This window comes from Zootoca vivipara, chromosome Z1 (assembly GCF_965207765.1).
Source record: "Zootoca vivipara chromosome Z1, rZooViv2.hap1.1, whole genome shotgun sequence".
NCBI classification, from domain to species: domain Eukaryota; kingdom Metazoa; phylum Chordata; class Lepidosauria; order Squamata; family Lacertidae; genus Zootoca; species Zootoca vivipara.
In genome coordinates, this window is record NC_142583.1 from 1,816,785 (window position 1) to 1,838,286 (window position 21,502).

The 21,502-nt window shown below is 42.7% G+C and overlaps 2 protein-coding genes across 8 annotated transcripts in view; one reads left to right on the forward strand and one right to left on the reverse strand.

Moving 5' to 3' along the window:
- The window catches only part of TMEM266 (transmembrane protein 266), a 102,209-nt gene extending 98,672 nt beyond the window's left edge, over positions 1-3,537 (reverse strand). For 2 of the 5 annotated variants that reach the window (XM_088660815.1, XM_060279103.2), the window contains exon 1: positions 3,339-3,537. The gene's annotated coding sequence lies outside the window, so the exon portion shown is untranslated. Of the gene's footprint in view, positions 1-3,084; positions 3,299-3,338 lie in introns of those variants that run through there. The other 3 variants (XM_088660813.1, XM_088660812.1, XM_088660814.1) reach the window with 3 other exon arrangements.
- Positions 3,538-3,693: 156 nt separating this feature from the next.
- The window catches only part of NRG4 (neuregulin 4), a 40,122-nt gene continuing 22,313 nt past the window's right edge, over positions 3,694-21,502 (forward strand). The window contains exons 1-3 of one of the 3 annotated variants that reach the window (XR_015947843.1): positions 3,694-3,836; positions 18,584-18,641; positions 20,272-20,333. The gene's annotated coding sequence lies outside the window, so the exon portion shown is untranslated. Of the gene's footprint in view, positions 3,837-18,583; positions 18,642-20,252; positions 20,334-21,502 lie in introns of those variants that run through there. The other 2 variants (XR_015947842.1, XM_088660817.1) reach the window with 2 other exon arrangements.

The following is a 21,502-nucleotide window of genomic DNA, read 5'->3' on the forward strand; positions in this document are numbered from 1 at the left end:
GTGTTTTTACGTGCTCTGATAAAAATGAAATAACGCTCTTACAAAGGTGGCAGTTAGAGAGCTTTGGGGGTGTGGGGGTGTTTGGGTAAAGTCACATTGGAACATCTCTTTTATCAGTAAACAGCTAACTAATGTCCATACAACAACAACAACAACAACAACAACAACAACAACAACAACAAAGTAAAGTTTATTGTGAGGACTAAGCCTTTACACAAATATCTACATAACAATGTTAAAATTCATTACATATAACCTTAGCAATGATGTCATCGCATAAAATAAGAATAAAATACAATAAAAACAAATTATGAAGACAAAAAAGGGGTCTTTTCCTTGTCAGCCAGAAATCTTTCCCTAGCTTTCATGGCTTTCATCACATAGATTGCTACCACATAGGAAATCTGTGGATTGGCATCAACTAATAAAAATTTTACGCGCTCTTCGGGAGCTAACTAATGTAATACTGTATAGGAAGAAGTAAATGCCTCATGGGAGTATTTTTCTCATGTGGAGGGCTTGCTAATTAGAAGGTCACTATTGCATTTTAATCTAGGTAAAAGCAATTTAGACCTACAGTCTCACAATCAAGATGGCATTTCTTTGCTAGCTAATCTGCAGATATTTGCCCAAGTGATAGCTTACATTGTTGACGGTAGGTAACAGCAAAATTTAAAAGACAAGTTACTGCATGATAAAATAAATGGCCCAAGCCAGCCTTTGGTACACATGCAGGTACATTAGTTCTGCATACCAGCAAACCTAAGCTTAAAAAAAAAAATACAGCCAGGATGTTCAAGGGCTAGCAGTGCAGAATCAAAAGCAATACTGTGTTCGTATAAAGAGAAGCAGGTCAAAATGAAGAAGAGTTACACAAAGTCGAACTACCTTCTGATGCACTGCAACTTGGTCCTTTGTCAACTTTAGCTTTCGTTTGGTTGGTGTGTTGTTGTTTTTTTTTAATTCAGCCTATATTACATAAACTAGTGTGGTTAAGGACACATAAATCAGACTGTTACCCCAATACCAAGGAACCAATATATCATTAAACTTGGTTTTTGAAAGTCAGTGAGCTATCTTTATTAATGCAGGCCAATGCATTGTTGCAATTTATTTTCAATGCAAAGGAAAAGCATGCCAAGGCCACTTAGAAAAAACAAATGAAAATAAAGAGGTATGCTACCATTCACTTTGCGGCTTTGCAACCCAAATTCATATGCAACAAGTGCACAGCAATGCATATTTATTGCACAAAACAGCCCCGTTGTTGTGCAGAAATGCCCTTAGTCATGCACCTTTTTAAAAAGAAGAGCTTTCAACATGAAGTAATTCAAAGTGTCTTATTTTAGAGTCAGGCATTAAGGAAAGCTCTCCTCTTAATATAATGTAAAACACAGTTTTAGGAAATTACTGAATTACCAAACTACAGTTATGCCCAAGGCTGAGACCTGTTTTCCTGTCACATGGAATTCTGTTGTTTTACCTCTTCCCACTACCCTTGCTGTAGGAAAAAACACTAGGATCATAGCAGTTGACTTTCAAGTACCACTCACTTAACAAGTCATCAAAAATCACCTCTCTTAAATACAAAGGATTCCCTCAAGCCTTCCCAAAAGGCCAACCAAGCTTGTATACAAAAACCCACAATGAATTCATGGGCATAGCCAAAGGGGGGCAGCTGCCCCCATCAATCAAATCAATAAAAATACTTACCAGTAACTAAGGTTCTGCCCCCCCTAACATAAATCCTGGCTATGCCCATGAATGAATTCCAAAAAAGTACTACATCAATAGGATCTTTCCTTCATACACTTCCATAGGAAAATTCATGAACTTCTCACTAGACCCACCCTGACAGGCATATTGTTTTACAGTGACAAAAGCGAAGGACTGCTTGCTTGCCACATAACCAACTCTATGAACTTGACAAGCAGTTAATTCATATTTCGATTTCAAGTATGTAGGTAATGGAGAGAGAACATACGAAAAATTCAACGGCAGAGAGTAATCCCTTCCTAACACACTTTGGCAAAGGGTCCCTCATCACCTTTTTGCAGATAAATGGCTCAAAGCATGCACTCCTCCTGTTCCCTGCTGTGATGAGATTTGCAATCTGGTACAGAGAAAGAAAGATTAAGGAAAACAGTCTTCCTTGGGGAAAACCATGCAATGTTTTCTCTCTTTTTTCTTATGGAGAAAGTGTTGCAGTGGCAACACTTAAAAGAATCCCATGGAGTTCAGAATCACCACAGTGGCACCAGGATAAAATGACCTGTCCCCCACTACAGAAATATGCACCTTTTATGTATAAGCTGATGGAAGGGACAATTCATCGCCCTAATCTTTTTAACTCTGCAGCTTTAAGAATGGGTTGGAACTGAAGGGAAAGGTGCTCAGCATCTCACCCCAAAGCAACGTCAAGTATGAACTGCATTTGGGAGAGGCAACAGGGAATCCCCTGCTTGTGGTGCAGATCCTCCTATGAGAAATGCCTCCTTTTAAGAAAATAAAATTTGTAGGAGTCCCAGGCACTCCTAAGAAGCAAGCGCCCATCCCTCTTCCTCCACTAACACAACCTCTGAATGTGCAATATGTCCGTCACTTACAAAAGGGGTGCCTTGCACCTTAGCAGACAGGATATACCCACCACCATTACACTCGCATAGTGTTCGTCCACCCTCCTCCTCCTCTGCAGTGGGGAATGCCTGGCTCCTTGGCATAGGAAGCCCACTGCCCAGCTCTGGAAGAGGAAAAGCCCTGCTCTTCTAGCCAGAGGGGACTTCCCCTCTCGCGCAAACACGCACACACACACCAGACGCAATTCGTAGAGGGGGGAGGATGCTCCGCTGTCACCATGTCTCCCCCCCCCTCTTTTGCAGGGTTCGGTAGTGCAATCGGGATTGGGGACCCCAGCGCCTCCCATTGCAGCAGGTGAGCACGTGCGCCTTTGCAGAGGCCGGGGGAGAGAGGCTGAGAGGGGATGAGGGGGATTTGGGAGGTGGGGGGAGGAGGAGGTGAGAAGGAAAAGGAAGGCTGGCGAGGGTGCAGGAAACCCCCCACCCACCCCCAAAAGGAGGCACATACCTGCTGCTGCTGCTGCTGCTGCTGCTGCTGCTGCCGCCACCCTAGAAACCTAACGGGCAAGCCGCTCTACTCCGCTGCTGCTGCAACAGCAGCTGCAGCTCCAAAGGATCAGGCTAAGCGGCGCGCGAACTCACAGCCACACGCACGTGCGCGCGCGCGCGCCTTCTATCTCCTAGGTCCAGGGTTCCAGCGCGATCACGCATGCGCGAGCCCCTTCTCTACACTCCCGCTCCCGCCCACATCAAGCTACTTACCGCCGCCGCCCCGGCGCGCTCCCTTCCCTCAGCAGACGAGCCCGCGCATCTTTCTGTGGGGCGGGAGGGAAGGATTCTTCTTTTCCTCCCCCCCCCATTCCTCTTCTCTCATCCCTCTTTTCCTCCCGCCCGTCGGTCGCCTTGGAAACAAACCCGCTGTGTGGCGGGCGGGGTTGATGCGAGAGAGCGAGGAGCTCCTGCGGGTCACGTGGTGGGCTCTCGCGGCCCAATCGAGGGGGCGAGCGGAGGGCTTTGTAGTAATAGTAAGGCTGGGTAGAAAGGGGCGGGGCGGAGGGGAGGGGAGGGGCGGTTGCCGAGGGAAGGCCTCGCCGAGGTGGGGGAGGGGCCGTTTCCTCCTCAGGAGATGCTCTCCTTCGCCTCAGGTTTTGGCGGGAAGCGGCCTGCGGCAAGAGACGCCTATTAGGGTTATCATGACCACACGACGCCACCCTTGGGTTGCACTTGTGTCACCGAAAGCAGCTTACAGCAATTCTTTTTGTAAGTCACAAAAGCTGTCAAAATGACTAAAATAGTAAAACTGGTACCACCATGACTTAACCCCCACTACAAGGGTGGGTTTTTTTTTGTTCTCTTTTAACTGGCATGGAATATTTGTATGTTTACCCTCCCATCCCAAATGGGTCCTCATATAATATTTATAAGTAACTAGCTGGCCCTGCCACGCGTTGCTGTGGGTCAGTCTGTTAAATGGAGCCTCAGAGTCCCCCTTCAGACCCCCCCCTCACCTTCAGAGTCCCCCTGTTTTACACATGTTATGTTTAAACAGGAGTATCCCTGTGACTCCCCCCACCCTGTTCTGACCCATGACCTATCCGGCCCCCCTTCCCCCCAGCCCCCACCCAGGCAAACCCCCACCTCGACTCGGCCTAGTCTTGAAAGCGGCCTAGTCTGCATAGCCGAGCCCAGATAAAGTGGAGAGTGAAGCTTTTCTACCTTAGGTGTAGTACCAGTGTAGCCATCACTAGAGGGCGCTGTTGCGGAATCTCTCTGCCTTCTATTTCCCAGCTTCCCCGGCTGTGTGATTTGAGGGTTCCTAATGACCAAGGTTTGGGGGTTTTACGTCTATCTTCCCAATGGGCATGGTGTTACATTCGCATTTGACATTGTGTCAAAATTTGAACGTAATCTGTCAAGCGGTTTTGGTGAAAGGTCAACGCACACGCGCAGGCCCCTTTTACGTTTATCTATATACCGGTATATAAAAATGTAGGCATTGCATGCGCAGAGGTCACAGCCTTTCTCCGTAACTGCTGAACCAAATTGCATCAAATTAGGACAAAGCGTACCTTGCCCATCAGTGAGGGATCTGGCATAATTTTTTTCCAAAAAAGCACAGCTTTCATACCTTAAATAGTGATTAAACACAAAAAAGTGGCGCACAAATTAGACATCACCAGCAAAAGCGCTGAAGACTCCAGCAGCATCCAATAGAAAGGCAGATTGCACGCTGTCACCAGCAAAAGCTCCGAAGGGCGGCGCCAAATAATGACATCATCAACCAAGCAACTTAAACCACCAAGGCAGCCATTACCAGGCCCCTGCCAGGCTCCCAGGCTCCCACTAGGCCCAGGGGGAGAGGGCGAGCGCCCAGATTGCAGGCTGCAGCACGGCCTTTGTTTTATGTAGACCCCTGCCAGGCCGCTAGGCCCCCACTAGGCCCGGGGGGGAGGGCGAGCGCTCGGATCTCAGGCCGCAGCACGGCCTTTGTTTTATGTAGGCCCCTGCCAGGCCGCCAGCCCCCACTAGTTCCGGGGGGGGGGATAACCCACAGCAATGCACTTTGGGGCATGGCAAGGGGTTTTTAACTTTAAAATTTAGCGGCCGTTGTGTCACATGCAAGGCTCCGGTGGCCATTTTAAGTAAGGGCAGTCGTGCCCCTTTTAACCTAGGATTTATACTATGACTGATTGCAAGCCTCTGTGTCAGGAGTATGGACAGGAGTCAGGCTCTGGGGCCTGTAGTGCTTTGCAGGACTGGGGCATGCCTCAGCTTGTGCTGGAGAAGCAAGGCGTGGCCACACAGGTGAAGTCCTCAGCTTGTGCTGGAGAGGCAAGGAGTAGTCACCCAGGTGAGGCCACTTGAGATCTCACTGCACCTGGTGGCAGGAGCTGGGAGGGATAAAAGCCCAGCATTTCCCTTCAGCTCTTTGCCACAGCAACGCTATCCTTGCCTGGTTGCATCTGGCCTCCTGCTCCTTGGACCCTCGCCTTGTCATCGCCTTGCTCCTCGACCCTTGGACCTTCACCTTGCTTCTTGTTCCTGGATCCTTCGCCTTGCTCCTTGGACCCTTGCTTCGCCTTCGCCTTGCTCTTGCCCCATGGACTTTCACCTTGTTTCTTGTTCCTGGATCCTTCGCCTTGCTCCTTGCTCCTTGGACCCTTGCTTCGCCTTCGCCTTGCTTTGTGCCCCGTGGACCTTCGCCGCTGCCTTGTTCCTCGACCCTGCTTCTTCACCACCATCTTGCCTCTGGTCCTGACGCCCGCCGACTGGACCGTGACACTCTGCGTCTTTAAAAAAATCAACAACTATGCACTTTCTCTCCCCAGTTTAAGTCCTTGGATAGTTGCAGTGGCCACCCCCCCCCCCGATTTACAATCTCCTACCTTCCTCTTGCCACTTCCTGTTTTTTTTATGGAACCGAACAGCTTGGGCGCTTCGGAACTCGCCTTCTGTTGCTACGGGGCTGTGGGTCTTTGCTATTTGATCCCCTCCCCCAGTTGGGATTATTAAAGTAGTTCTCTGGGTTCTCTGGGTCACCTACTCCTAAATTAGAAAATCCAAATAACAAAAAAAAACACAACCCCCCCCCAAAACACACAACGGCCAAATAATACAATACCCACCAAAATAAATGACAACCCCAAAAATAAAATTAAACAATAACTTCTGCTTCTCATGTTCTTATTTCAAAATTTTTAAATCTAAATATATGAAAATGTTCATGAAGCGTGCGCAGGGGCCAATGTATGGAGATACAGGGGGAGGGGACAACACTCCCTGGGGAAAACAGAGGGAAGGGTATCCTACCAAAACACAGGGATGAGCCAGGGGGTTGGAGGGAGGAGGGGCGGGATACGTCATGGATCAGGACAGGGTGGGGGGAATCACAGGGATGACCCACAGCAATGCGTGGCCGGGCCTGGTAGTATATATGTATAGATCAGGGGTCCCCAGACTTTCTGCGCGGCGGGCCGGTGCCCGCCGTGCCGACCGCGCGGTGGGCCGGAGGGCAGGGGAGTGCGCGCGCAGCGGGCCGGAGGGCGGGGGAGTGCGCGCCCGTGCGCATACGCACACGGGCGGGAAAAATCGCCAAAAATCGCTTGTGCGCATGCGTATGGGCCTCCCCCGACCCGGAAGTGCACCAGAAATGACCTCTTCCGGGTCGGGAGAGGCCCATACGCATGCGCACAAAGGATTTTCGGCGATTTTTTGCCGATTTTTTAGATCGTCGCTGCGCCGCGCGCCGTGAGAGCGGGCGGCGGCAGCGGGCGGCGGGGGTCGTCGCGGGCCGGATTGGAAGGCCGATTGGGCCGCATCCGGCCCGGGGGCCGTAGTTTGGGGACCCCCTGGTATAGATTAAATGAAACGAGGACAATTTGCAATTGTCAACAGGTGTAAGAAAATCTGCCCACAGCTGACTCAAATTCTCTTTTTATTGAAGGATGTTGATACATTGCTCTTAGCAGGAAGTTTACTTACAAATTCCTAATGTAAAATTTCTGTTCCTAGCGACAAGCTAAGCTAATTACCACCAGGCTTCTGCCAGTGGGGCTGAGAATGGTGGGATAAGCCAGTGGTTTTCAACCCGTGTGCCATGGCACACGGGGGTGCCTTGAAGGATGGCCAGGGGAGCTGCGGGCAACCCTGGCCCCTGTCCCTCTTCCCTCCCTCGGTTGTCCTCTTGCATCTCTGCCTCCCGAAGGCTGAATAGGCTTCCTCGTGAGAAAAGGGAAAACTTGACAGCTATGGGAGATGCTCATCCAGTTTACAGAGGGCACCAAATTGGGCGGGGTAGCCAATGCCGCAGAAGACAGAATTGGGATTCAAAATGACCTTAATAGATTGGAGAACAGGTTCCAAACAAACAAAATGAATTCCAGTAGGGACAAATGAACGGTTCTGCACTTAGGCAGGAAAAACCAGCTACACAAATATAAGATGGGGGGACACCTGGCTTGCCAGCAGTACATGTGAAAAGAATCTAGAGGTCTTAGTAGACCAAAGGTTTGCCATGAGTCAACAGTATGATGCAGCAGCAAAAAATCTAATATTATAGACAGCATCAACAGCATCAATGGTATAGTATACCATTCAATGGAAGTAATTTGTTGTTGATGTGGTCCAAAGGAAAGCACAGCAATACATTTGGTACCAGCTTGGCTGTGGGAGTTGCCAGAATGAGGTGTACAAGGTGCTATCCAACCATCTTAGGGATTGCACTCAGCATTTATGTAGGGTTTACTCCTTAGGCTTTTCTTCTCCTAAAGATGTCTCACAATGGAAGGAATAGTCCCACTCTCTTCTGCCTTGGTTAGACCACAGCAGGAGTACTGTGTCTGCTTCTGGGCACCTCAGTTTAAGAAGGACGTTGACTAGCTGGAATGTGTGCAGAGGAGGGCAACCAAGATGAAAAGGGTCCGGAAACCAAGCCTTTTGAGGAGCTGGGTATATTTAGCCTCGAAAAGAGGAGATACATCTTAAAATACCTTAACAGCTGACACATGGAGGATTGAGCAAGCTTTTTTCTCCTACTTTGGAAGCTAGGACTTCATCCAATGGATTCAAGTTACAAGAAAGGAGATTCCGACTAAACATCAGGAAGAACTTTCTGACAGTGACAGCTATTTGACATTCAGGAGTTGGTGGTCTCTCCTTCCTTGGAGATTTTTCAGCAGAGGTTAGGTTATATGTCATAGAGACTTTAGTTGAGATTCCTGCATTGCAGGGGGTTGGACTACATCACCCTCGCGGTCCTTTCCAACTCTTGTTTTGTGCAACTTAAATGCATGTTGTATAGTCTTGCTAGCATGTTATTAATTGACATAGGATATATTGGCACACCAGGGGGAATGACAGAAGCTTTAAAAGAGCTGCATTTTAAAATGCTAAAATGTTGCCTGTTTGTTCAAATATGACCTGGCAGATTGCATAACCATACAGAGAGAACAGCTGCAAGATTAGATGGTACAGTTTAGAGATTACATTGATTCAGCAGATTGCCTTGTGGTTGTCTGAGAAAGATTACACCATTGGAGTAAAGAATACCCATTTACACAGGGTAAGCTCCAAGCTAAGTAGAAAAAACTAACAATACAAAATTACATTAAAAAGAGGGGTGGGGATAAATTGTCACAATCTCATAAAATTTAATATATAAATATTTCTTAGTACCATGGTCATCAATCTTAAATTTCTAAACTGTTTTTGCTTTGTGTGTATTGCCTATGATTAGAAGTGGTTTTGAATAGGTTAATTCAGTTATGTTTTTCCATAATCAAAGCTTTACAAGTATATAGTAGGGAACGGAAGGAGCACTGGGTTGACTGAATAATGTGATGAACGAATGTGATAAACTGGTGCTTGGCTGTAGTTATGAACTGGATGAAAGCAAAACAAAGCAAAACCCTAAAGCTCAGTCCAGATGTGACTAGGCATTTTAAAAAGGTGTTTACTCAATCTGGATTAGGGGGGATGCAACCTTATATGGTCATACTTTTCCTGAAGGATCAGGTGTGCAACTTGGTGGTACTTCTGGGTCCGTTACTGCCAATCAAGGGAGGCACAAGTTAGCTCTCTGGCACAGGGTGCCTTCCATCAACTTTAGCTAATGGCACAATTGCAACTCTTATCTGGGGGAGGATAAGCAATTTTAGTTGTCTATGTTCTGGTAACCCGTAGTTCAATAACTGCAATGTGATACATTGCCTCTGAAGAAGCAGCTAGTGCAAAATTTGGCGACCTCATCACTGATTGGAACCAGGATGTCTTAGCCTATAATACTAATTCTGGTCTCACTGTATTGGTTGCCAGTTGTTTTCCAAGTCCAGTGCAGGTTTTTGACCTATAAAACACAATTTTTATACAGCTCAGGACCCCAATTATAGGCTTTCTCAGTGCAAACCTACCTGGACCTTCTAATCATCATCTGGCTTTTCTCCACGTGCCTCCTCTGAGAAAGGTGTCATGAGTTGCAGTGAGAGAACAGGCTTTTTCAGTTGCTGTGCCTCAGCTGTGGAATGCCTTTCCCAATGATGTTTGCCTGGCATGAGGTTTGTCAATTTTTAAGCACCAGGCAAAGGCATTATTGTTCTCCTAGGCATTTGAATCTCAGTGCGGTTTCATTTTTGTCCTGTTTTTTGTGTTCATCTTTTAATTGGGTGGAATTTGGAAAATGATATTTTCCTTGCTATTGAATGTTGGTTAATAAACACTGGTTGATACTGTGTATGATTTTACTTTTTTACTGTTGTTGGTTTTGGTATCTCTATATTTTAAACTTATAAATTGCTTTGAGACCTTAATAATGATAATGATGGAGATTGGAGAATTTTGTTGGTGAGGTGAAACTGCAAGAACTCTGGTCTATGGCTCTTTAATATGAACAAATATCAATATCTTCATCTTAGATTTAGGAGCAATGACAGTCCTTGCTATATTTAATGTACATGGGGCATTTAAAAAAATAGTGTATATATGAAATGCTTCTAGAACATCTTTAGGGAGTTCCCTAGGTACTGAACATGTGATTTTATACATCTGTCAACTAATTTACAGATTACAGTATGAAATCAGGCATTCATAAATAGTGGGACAGCTGTTCTCAGTTGCACTCATGCATCCCTACTGAATGCAGCTGGTTTTCAGGAGGGAATTTAGCCTGTTAATGTGTTTAGGGTACAGGAGTATCCAGGATGCTCATCAACTGCTGTCAACCTTAGTAATGCCCAATATGCACAGTTCAACATTAGTTTGTGTTATGTTCAACGTTAATTTGTGTTATAATGTGATGAAAAGGAACTTGTGCTTATTTTGTATATTTTAATATTTTTCTTATCTAAAGTACAGCTAAGTTCTACTATTTTTTGTTATGCTGCAGCCCAACAAACTGTTTGAGCATAATTCTGTTTAATCCCCTGCTTCCTGGCAGACAATACACTGCAAGAATTCACTTCTGGTCAATTAGCTACAATAGCTGCTGGAGGGCCATGAAAATCCCAGATTTGTTCTGAATCTATTAAATATCTAGGTATGTTAATACCAAAAGATATAACACAGTCACAAAAAAGATATAACACAGTCACAGTTAATATAAATTAATTAATAAAAGAGTTTTCTTCAGATATTGATAGTTGGGAGTCATTGAACCTTACCCTTTGTGGAAGGATGAATGCTCTCAAAATGAATATTATTCCGATATTTATATTCTGAGAGGAATTTCAGTTTTTATATCTGGATCATATTTCCAAAGATAAACACCCTCATTAGGAAATGCCTTTGGGGCTCAACAACATCAAGGATATTATTGCAGAGAATGCAGCTGGAAATTAAAGAAGGTGGTTTCAGAATTCAGAATTAGATAATTATGCTTATATACTGTCAATGTATGAAATTAAATATTTGATACCTGCTGCTGGTCTCAATTTTCCAGTGTGAGCAACCCTGGAATATATGCATAAGTACCTTTGGTTGCTTGGACAATACTCAGGTCAAAATATTTGAAATCCCAGGTGACTGGAAACAACTAAATTAGTCAGAAGGATATGGAATAATAAAAACAAATTTGATCCATTTTCACATGCTAAACTTACTTTCTAAGGAAACCCTACTCTAAAAATTGCAAAAAAGATGGTATGGAAAAATCAGACGGAAGCAGGTGTATTGACTGATGGATGAGGAAGAAAATATCAGATGCGGCCCAATGGCAATATCTTCAATTACAACTTTGCCTAACAAGTGTGTTTGGGCTGGCAGCCCTCTCAGCTTCTGAGACACCTGAGATATTAGAACAATGGGATAACTCATTGAAAATAAGCTAAGGATTTAAGGTTATCCTTCAATCCTAAACTAAGCTAAGATAGCTCTGTATTGGAGATGTGGCAAGGACAATGCCTCCCTGAAACATATGTTTGTACAAGTTTTGTACCAGGTTTTGGGAGAAAGTGCTGGACTGTGTAGAAAAAAGTTCAATCTTTCAGCGGAGAATATTATTTTGAACTATACCTATTGAACTACCCGTATATACCTCTTTTGAGCTATATACAGTACCTAACAATGGAACATGAAAATGGATCTTACATGCCCTAATGGTGACCAAGAGATTGATAGTGATGAATAGCTATAATATTAATCAATGGACTAACAATATGACAACACATGCAATTTATGAACAGACTGCTTAAAGATGTAAACTTTGTTTGGATAAATATGTCAACATTTGGAATGAGTTTAAACAGAATGTAGTACGCTATTAGCCTATATATGGTATCTATTAGGATAATAACACTATATCAATTTATATAAGAATGTATGGGAGTATATTACATTTCAATTTTGTATATTTTTCTTTCTTTCTTATGCACACCTTTGTTTTAGTTTTTCTCCTTCACTTCCCCCTTTTCTCTTTGTATCACTTTATTTCTTTATAATTAAAATTATTTCAATAAAAGAATATTTTTTAAAATGTCTCTCTCAAAGAGACAATTTAGCTCTTATTTAGCCTTATGTCATAATACATTTGTTTGGCTTTGGTGCAATAACTAACACAACCTCCTAGACTATTGGTGTACATGTGTGGGTACCAGATGTTATTTTTGGCAGCAAAACAAGCTAATGCTATTCTAGGCTGCATGAACAGTGTCCAGATCAAGGGAAATAATAGTGCCACTCTATTCTGTCTTAGCTTGACCACGCCTGGAATACCGTGTCCAATTCCGGGAAGCACAATTAAAGAAGGATGTTGACAACTGGAATTTGTGCAGAGTAAGGCAACCAAGATGATCAATGGTTTGGAAACCAAGCAATATGAGGAGCTGGGTATGTAGCATGGAAAAGAGGAGATTTAGAGGAGCTATGGTACCCATCTTCAAATATCTTAAGAGCTGTCACATGTAGGATAGAGCAAACTTTTTTCTACTGCTCTGGAGAGTAGGACTTGAACCCATGGCTTCAAGTTTACAAGAAAGGAGATTCCGACTAAACAGCAGAAAGAACTTTCTGACAGTAAAAGCTGTTTGACACTGAAACGGTCTCCCTCATGGGGTATTGGGCTCTCCTTCATTGGAAGTTTTTAAGCAGAGGTTGGAAGGCCATCTGTCATGGATACTCTATCTGAGATATCTGCATTGCAGGGGATTGGACTAGATGACCTTTGGGAGTGCCTTCTAACTCTACAATTCTATGGTTCCATGATTCTATGAATTAAATGTATAAAAATAGTTATGGTATATTCTGACTTTTGGTCATGGCCCTGAGCATGACTCGCAAACATAGAACTGTACTAAAATTAGCAGTAAGATAGGAAAATCACAGAAATGTGAACAATTTCTATAGACACAATGACTGTTGTCATTGTAACTATAGATTCTATAGTATAGTATGAGAGAACAAATCTGGGATGTGGTTATCCTGGGCTTTCAAGTGGCACTTATTTGAGACTGGATGTGCTCATTTGGTGCATTCAATCAGTACTATCAGTACATACCAGAACTGGTCTGACTTCTTTCCCATCCACATGACTGACTTGATGACAGTTGTGGGGACCAATCACTATATGCCTTGGAGAGCTCACTTTTTGCTAACAGTTACCGGTAGGTAGCCGTGTTGGTCTGAGTCGAAGCAAAATAAAATAATTCCTTCAGTAGCACCTTAAAGACCAACTAAGTTTTTATTTTGGTATGAGCTTTCGTGTGCATGCACACTTCTTCAGATACAGTACACACACAGTACAATACAAGTGTACTGTATCTGAAGAAGTGTGCATGCACACGAAAGCTCATACCAAAATAAAAACTTAGTTGGTCTTTAAGGTGCTACTGAAGGATTTTTTTTTTTGCTAACAGTGCAAGTAGAGGTGTTAGGGAAGTACTTCCCCTTTCAAGAGGCATTTCTTAGTTTCCTACAGTGCTGAGACAAGAGAATGTGTAGCCTACTGTAAATGTAACTTCAATGACATGATGCAGCCTGGGTTGTGCTAATTCATGCTGGAACTGGTTATATGTTAAAGCACAAAAATAGGACTGCTTTAGGTGTAGTTAATGGAGATGTTAGCCCTACCTCACCCTCAAGTTGCAAATTATTCTAGTTCTAGGAAGGCCTCTGAATCAGTGCTGTCCATTTTTGCAGGAAATTCCCCTTATTCAGTGCCCTTACTTTCATATCCAGTAGTTGACAGCCCATAGGATTCCTTATCTTCAAATCTGGGGGTTGACAGCTATGCTCTGAATACCTTCTAATCAATCAAAGCAAATGAGTTTCTGCCAGCCTGACATAAAAGTTCTAAAGGGAAACAACTTGTGTCAATATGTACTGTACAGTATAAGGGAGTCATTGGAGCACCTCACAATTGCCTAACCTTGACTTGCATAGGTTCAGGTCAGGGGTCATAAGAGACTTCAGCCACAAGCAAAGCAGCAAGTAGACCTGATATTTATTGTTGCAACAAGACTTCAAACTACAACATTGAAGAAGCAGAGAGAAGCCCCGAACAAATACATTAGTATTTTAAGGTTTCCCAAAGTTTTTCATAATATATTTCCTTAAACATCACCAAGACATCATAGAGATGTAACAGGAAAAGGTGTGGTCTCAGAACCTGAGATCCAGGCATGCCTCTGTCACTCAAATATAGTCTTTCACACATACTCCCATCACACTACAAAGGAAAGCATTTACAGTTCCCTGGTCCCTAAGTCAAGTCAAATACACCCCTTTGTCTTGTGGCTTCATCCCACTATGGGGTGGGTAGGCATTGTGATTGAGATGGTTATCTGCCTGACACTTTGAGGGCAGAATATCACCAGTCATGACTCCTTGGGAAGGCCCTGCAGACCTGACTATACATCTTGGGGATTATGGCGGGCTCTCTCACCCCTCCCCTTATACCTCATTTCCCTGGGTCCTAAATGTCATTGGAACTGAGAAGATTGATACAATGATGTGATTTCTTATGAATTTCTAAAGTTTTATCATTGAGCCTGTACATAGATACATTTATCAATGAATAGCTACATTTGGTAATGTGCAGTGGAGGCTGTTGTCCAGGGGTCAGCAACCTTTTTCAGCCGTGGGCCAGTCCACCGTGGTGGACTGGACTATTTTTGGGGGGGGGGGAATGAATGAATTCCTGTGCCCCATAAATAACCCAGAGGTGCATTTTAAATAAAATGACTCATTCTACTCATGTAAAAACACACTGATTACCGGACTGTCCGCGGGCCGATTGGGCCGCATCCGGCCCCCGGGCCTTAGGTTGCCTACCCCATCTCTTGTCTTTGCCTCATAGTGTGGAGAGGCAAGGCTCGGGGGGGGGGAGGTCTCTCATCCCCCTTCCAATTTCCATGTAATAAATGCAAACTTGTTTAATTTGGCTATTGCATTTAACCCTGAAATGCAACTTACTTGACTAAGAGACTGACTGAGCCATGAATCAAGAAGTCTGCTGCTTAAGTCTTTGCTTTGAAATCACTATATGGCATTTGGTAAGTCACTCTTTCGCAGCCTCAGTCTCCCCATCTACAATGTTCATTTGGCTCTGCAGTTTCAGAATACAGTACTTCTTTCCTAGCCCCACCTGGAGATGCAGGGGATTTAAATTGAACCTTTTGCAAGCAATGGATGTCCCCTGCCAATGAGCTAAAGCCCTATCCATTTTGTCAAGGGAAAGGTTTTCTTCAGGCATCACCTCCAGGCTCATAACAAAATTGTCCCAACTTTCATTTAGGGATGGCAGTATGACGTACACATTTGCAATGTCTCGTTCCTGCAGCTCCACAAACATTTTATTTATAGCTAGCAGGTGGTATTTGCTACTGTTGTAGCCTTAACATAAATGTCTCTCAATGCTTGCTAGCTCTGCTTAGCTTCAGCAACGCCCTCATGTTGACGTGTTGGCTGTCCTCCAAACCCAGGATAATAGTGGCATGAGCTCGCTCATCCTTCTGTAGACACGCAGCATTGGGGTTGTCTGGAGTCTGTTCACTTATCAGAGGTCATAAATCCTCCCGATGCAGAAACATCTCCATCTGGACACTCTAGGTTAAATAAGAGCATTTCTGAAGCATTTCTGAAGCAATGTGGAGGAGGAGGGGCATATAGGGATATATACAATATTAGCCATACTCAGAGCAGGCCCACTGAAATTAATGGACATGACATGGGTCCATTAATTTAAGTGGGTCTACTCTGAGTAAAACTTAGTTGAATACAATCTATTGACTTGCAAAGATTTGGAATGCTTATTTCTTACACTTTATAGTTTGTGAGGGGCTGATATATTAAAGTTGGTAAGAGAATAGTACCATGTACAGAAATTACTACCACCTCTGGTAACACCTGCAAGGCGTGTTGACAGCCAGTACTAGAACACTATATTAATGCAACTATTATAATGCTTGTGTTTAATTACTTTTTTACAGTGTTGTAAAGGGCAAAACCAGCACCACCATTCTCTTACCAATGGGACTTCCAAGTGTTAGAGCTACAAGTGTTCTTTGTACAGAAGCCAGTGCTTCAAGAGTTAAAAAGGAACAGAGCTGGTTATTAAATTGTGTAGTTTTTACTCTGGTCTATTATCTCCAGGTTTTACAGCCGTCATTTCTGCTCTTTGAATACTCGTTTTGAGAAGTGATAACAATCCGTTGACAAAGAAAAATGGCTTACGTGTGGTAGAGAACTATCTATAGGAGGAAGGCATCTCTCACTCTAGTAAAACCTGACTGTAATCAGTTAATGTAATCTTCTTGTAACCAGAGAGGCCTCAGGGATGGTTTTCTATGTAGGTATGGTTACTAGACTAGCATCCACGGAAAACAAAACTGCAAAAATAAATAAATAAAATGGATACAATAAAAACATGAAGCAACTAACTTATGGTATACAATCTAAAGTTTTTATCACTGTAATTCATAACACATCAGTGGTGACTATGGTATCCAGTGGATCTTAGCTGAAAGTGAATGTTAACAGAAACAGTTGCAGTGATAATAGTCCTGGAGAGAGCTTTGCATCAGCAGCAGCTGTATCTAGAGGTCTTGTCCTAATGCAAAGATTCATAGCTAGCAATCTCTATGTTCAGGGCAAGCACCAAATTATTGTTATCATTATTATTTATTAAATTTGTATACTTCCCCTACACCTGTAAATCTCAGCACCATTCACAACATAAAATTACAATATAAAAAACATAGACTACGTAATAAAAGCAAAAACAAAGACAACCCAATAATGCCCATTCCACAACACATTGAAAAGGGGATCAGATGTTAAGAGGAACTTTTTGTCTGGTGCCTAAGGTGGTTAATGAAGGCACTAGCTGAACCTCCCTGGTAGATCATTCCATGAACAGGGAGCCATCACAGAAAAGGCCCATTCTTGTGTTGCCACCCTCCAGACTTCTAATGGAAGAGGCACATGAGGAAGGGCCTCAGAAGTTGATCTCAGGGTCTGGGTAGGTTCATATGGAGAGAAGTAGTCCTATGACATCTAAGAAATTGTTGCGTGTGTGTGTGTGTGTGTGTGTGTGTGTGAGAGAGAGAGAGAGAGAGAGAGAGAGAGAGAGAGAGAGAGAGAGAGAGAGAGAGACTACTGACAGGAGAAGGCATACTTCTGTACAGAACTTTATTTGAAGTTGTTGGCTCCCAGGGGCTTTTCTTAGGGGATGCACAGCGTGTGTGCGCGTTTGTGCCATGGAGCAACAGTCTGCCACAGTCTGAAAACTACTTCCTTGACTATGTCAATCAATGTGTCACAGCATTTTTATGACAAGGTTCCTAGTAAAGTGATATCATTTTGCAAACAAAGTGAGTAATCCTGCCATTTCTAGATAGAAAGATAATTTCCTACAACATGTAACAAAATGTTTTTTAGACAATCAGTTGCTGCTAGAGATTCAGTGACGTATACATTTTTTCACATCAGTTCAGCCTATTTGTAAAACAAAACAGTGATCTAGTTTGTATGAGCAGTTACCATGGCTTCCCATCCAAACTCCCTGTGGCTTGAAGGACAGGTAAGAGACCTCCCCCTCATATCTAGCTGATTGTATCTAGAATTCTAGAAATTGCTTTAAGAAATCTGATTCAACATAGTATTTGAGAATAAATCTTAGCCAGACAGGAAATATAATTTGTACCTACCAGTATTTGCAAGATCATTAAAAACAGTGACTCTCTAGGATTTATAGTATTTTATCCCAATGGAGTGTCAGGTCGTATTTAAACCTTCACTTACCAGAGCCCCAGCCAGCCAGGCAGCCATGAATAAATAAATCCCCTGAACCCCAGGCATTTCATTTAAAATGTAAAATTCCCCTTGATGTTGGCCCCTGAAAAGATATTATGTCCAGGATTTCCCACACATGTGGCAACCCTAGTGTGTGTGTGTCTGAATGCTTTTTGGAAGAACATGGGAGTTTACAGAACCTGACTCCATGGCACAACTAGTGCTTTTTCAGAACTAGAAATGTTTATAAGTAAGTTCTGCTACCTAATAAAGAGCAGGGTAGTTTGTTACCTCAGAATACTCTGGGTTGGTCTAACTTAGGCATGGCCAAACTTGGCCCTCCAGATGTTTTGGGACTACAATTTCTATCATCCCTAGCTAACAGGACCAGTGGTTGGGGTGATGGGAATTGTAGTCCCAAAACATCTGGAGGGCCAAGTTGTCTGCTCTAACTGAACACACAGGCTGCATACAGAGCATATATTTAAAGCACCCCCCCCCCAAAAAAAAGGTCTTGGGAATTTTGGTTACACAGCTACAAATCCAACACCCTTAGCAAATTGCAATTTTCAGGATTATTTGGGGGGGGGTGATAATAAAGTCAATATATTCAGTGCTCATGACAACCAGAAACACGAGAACAATCCTCCCTTATTATGTAAGCAAACTCTTAGAAATGATATCGTTTCTAGGAATTTATTTGCACAATAAGGGTAGGTACATTTGCCATAAAAATTAAGCTTAGAAGCAGAATGCAAATATGAAATTTCTTTGTGTTTTTCTTCTAGCCGAACAAAGTTGAAATCACCATCGACATGAGTTCCGGATGTAGTGCACAAAAAATTCGTAAGTCGAAAAATCCCTATCTAAAACCGCCATGGTTTTTCCCCGGATGTTGAGACATTCGTAAGCGTGCGGCCATTACCCCCATTCGTAAGTCGGAAAATTTGATTGTCGAGTTGTTCGTAAGTTGAGGTACCACTGTATTTATTTTGTCCCACTGAAATCAATACTAATATTTCAGAGGTTTGGGACTGCACCATTAAAATAACATAACCACCCCAACTGAAGAAAACAGAAAATTCTGAATACTCTGTGCAAAATGGAATTGGTATCACATTTGGGGCAGTGTGTCCTCTGCTGGTTTAGGGGTAAATCCCCAACCTGCATAGTGGAAATTGCACTTCTGAACCTCTGCATGCAATGGGCGTGCTCTACCACTGAGCTATGTGTGCACATTTGGTAAATGCACATTTACATTGGTAAATGTTTTTGGTAAAACCAGAGCACATAACTGGGATTGAGAAGCATTACCAACATAGAATAAATTGTATGTCTGCATTCAGCACAGTTTCCTAACCTTCCCATGGCTCATCTTCTCTCCACCCCCCCACCCCCGACATTACCTCCCTTTATTAACCCCTGAGAAAGCTGGAAATGGTACTCTCAAAAATTCTGCATTTCTAAAAAAAATTAAATTATATGCCAGTATGCATTTAAATGCTGCAGTTTATGGCCCATTGAGTTAAAAGGCAAAAACTCCAATAGTTTGTAATGATTATGGATTGTGCCCTAAGTAAATATATGTAAAAAACATTATTATCCAACTTCCCACAAACATACATATACGCATGCCTCAGAATTTGGATATGCATTCTCTGAAAAATGTGACAAAGTGATAGTAAAGATAGCATCACTGTCACATAAGTAATTCACAGGCAACAGGTTGCCCCAAAGGTGATTATATGGATCTAATCAAAGCACTTTCGGGAATTAGTTTGAAGTACAGGTTCAGGTGCATAGATCTAATCAACCTGGATGCAGTAGTTGATTTGAAATGTAGGTCATGGAACTGCCTCTAAGAGTTGCAAGGCTAGCCACTGGCATTTTAAAGTAGCTTGGAACTATCTGTTAAGAATAAGTCTTAAACAAAGTAAGCATGTATTAAATTTACATTTGTAACCAGAGAGTTAGCTTCTTCTGTTTATGTTGCTATTTGGAAGCTGCTTTGAAGTTCAGTCAAATGTCACTGACAGTGCATTTTTGCTTTACGATCAAAGCCCTGTTACAGTGACATGAATGCAATCCTGTGAGAACAAAGGGGCGGTTCTCCTGGCCCATACTTGGCCTCTGTGTACACCTTTGTCTGTGCCTCAACCTCACCCACGTTGCACTATGCAGTCATATAAATTGTCAGCTTTGAGCATCAAGTACATAATGCCAGACCTTGCTGCTGAATACACTGCATTTTCTTTAACTTAAGTGCATCATTTTGTGCACGCAGTTTGGAATTTTAACACTCAGGTAAGCACTCGGGTCTGCTTTTTTTTTTTTACTGATGCCTCTTACTGTTTTCAGTTTTATTTCCTTATATACAAAGTTGATAGAACATACAGGTGTAGCAATGAGCCACAGAGAAGAACTGTGACTTAACCAGTGTAATTCAGGGAGCTGTCATTTAATGTTTCTGTTGCAGAATCAGGATACATAAAGAAATTGATTATTCTTTCAAGAATCATCATTGATTTTATTTATACCGTAAGTATAGATCTCTTTAACCTTTTTATGAAACTGTATGCCATTTAGAATGAACATTTATTCAGTCATTTCCTCTTGACAAATGTTGGGTGATCCTGCATTCTCCAGGGCAAATGTAAAAAAGCATTTCAAGTGACATAGGTGAATATGTAATATTCCAAGTGCAACCTCTTTCATCCACAAAAGTTCTATGCTCTACTGGTTGATTTAGTATCAGGATTTAGATTACCTGCAACAAAAGCAATATAGCACAATTTTACCTTTTTTGTAGATGTTATTGCACAAGTATTAAATGTAAATTTGAAAATAACCATTGTTAGTAACTATGGAAATTAGTAAGTGCAATTAATTTTATTTTCCCCAAATTAAACATGTTTAGTTTAGGTTACAGGTAGGTAGCCGTGTTGGTCTGGATCGAAGTAAAATAAAAAAATTCCTTCAGTAGCACCTTAAAGACCAACTAAGTTTTTATTTTGGTATGAGCTTTCGTGTGCATGCACACTTCTTCGTATCTGAAGAAGTGTGCATGAACACGAAAGCTCATACCAAAATAAAAACTTAGTTGGTCTTTAAGGTGCTACTGAAGGAATTTTTTTATGTTTAGTTTAGGACAGGGATGGTTATTTCAGCAAGAAATCTCTGAATCTCTCTCACTCTCTCTTGCAAGGTTGCAACTTGAAACAGATGGTTATTTCTCTTAAACATGTTTCAATATTGTTTGCTCTGGATAAGGGGTTGTTTAATCCTTTCTTTCCTCCAACCCTGAGTAAAACAGGATCTTCTGTATATTTACTTGAAGCACAGTGGGTATCCATTTCAATTTTTGATCTCCTTTGGAGAGTCTGCTGGTTAATAGCCCTGTGCACCCATAGTATGGGAATGGTGAATTCACAGCAACAAAAATATAACTCCTAAAGCATTGTCACCAGTACATCATTCAGCTTTCTCTTGGGATATAGTAATCTGTACATTACATTATGCAGTACAGTACTTTGTGTTGCTCCTTTCCTTGTAAACACAATGGGAATGCAGCCAGATTACACAAAGCACCATTTCCTATGGTTCACACATTGCCTGGGTAATTAGTAGGAGGTACATGTGACACGGGTGGTGCTGTGGGTTAAACCACAGAGCCTAGGGCTTGCTTATCAGAAGGTCGGCGGTTCGAA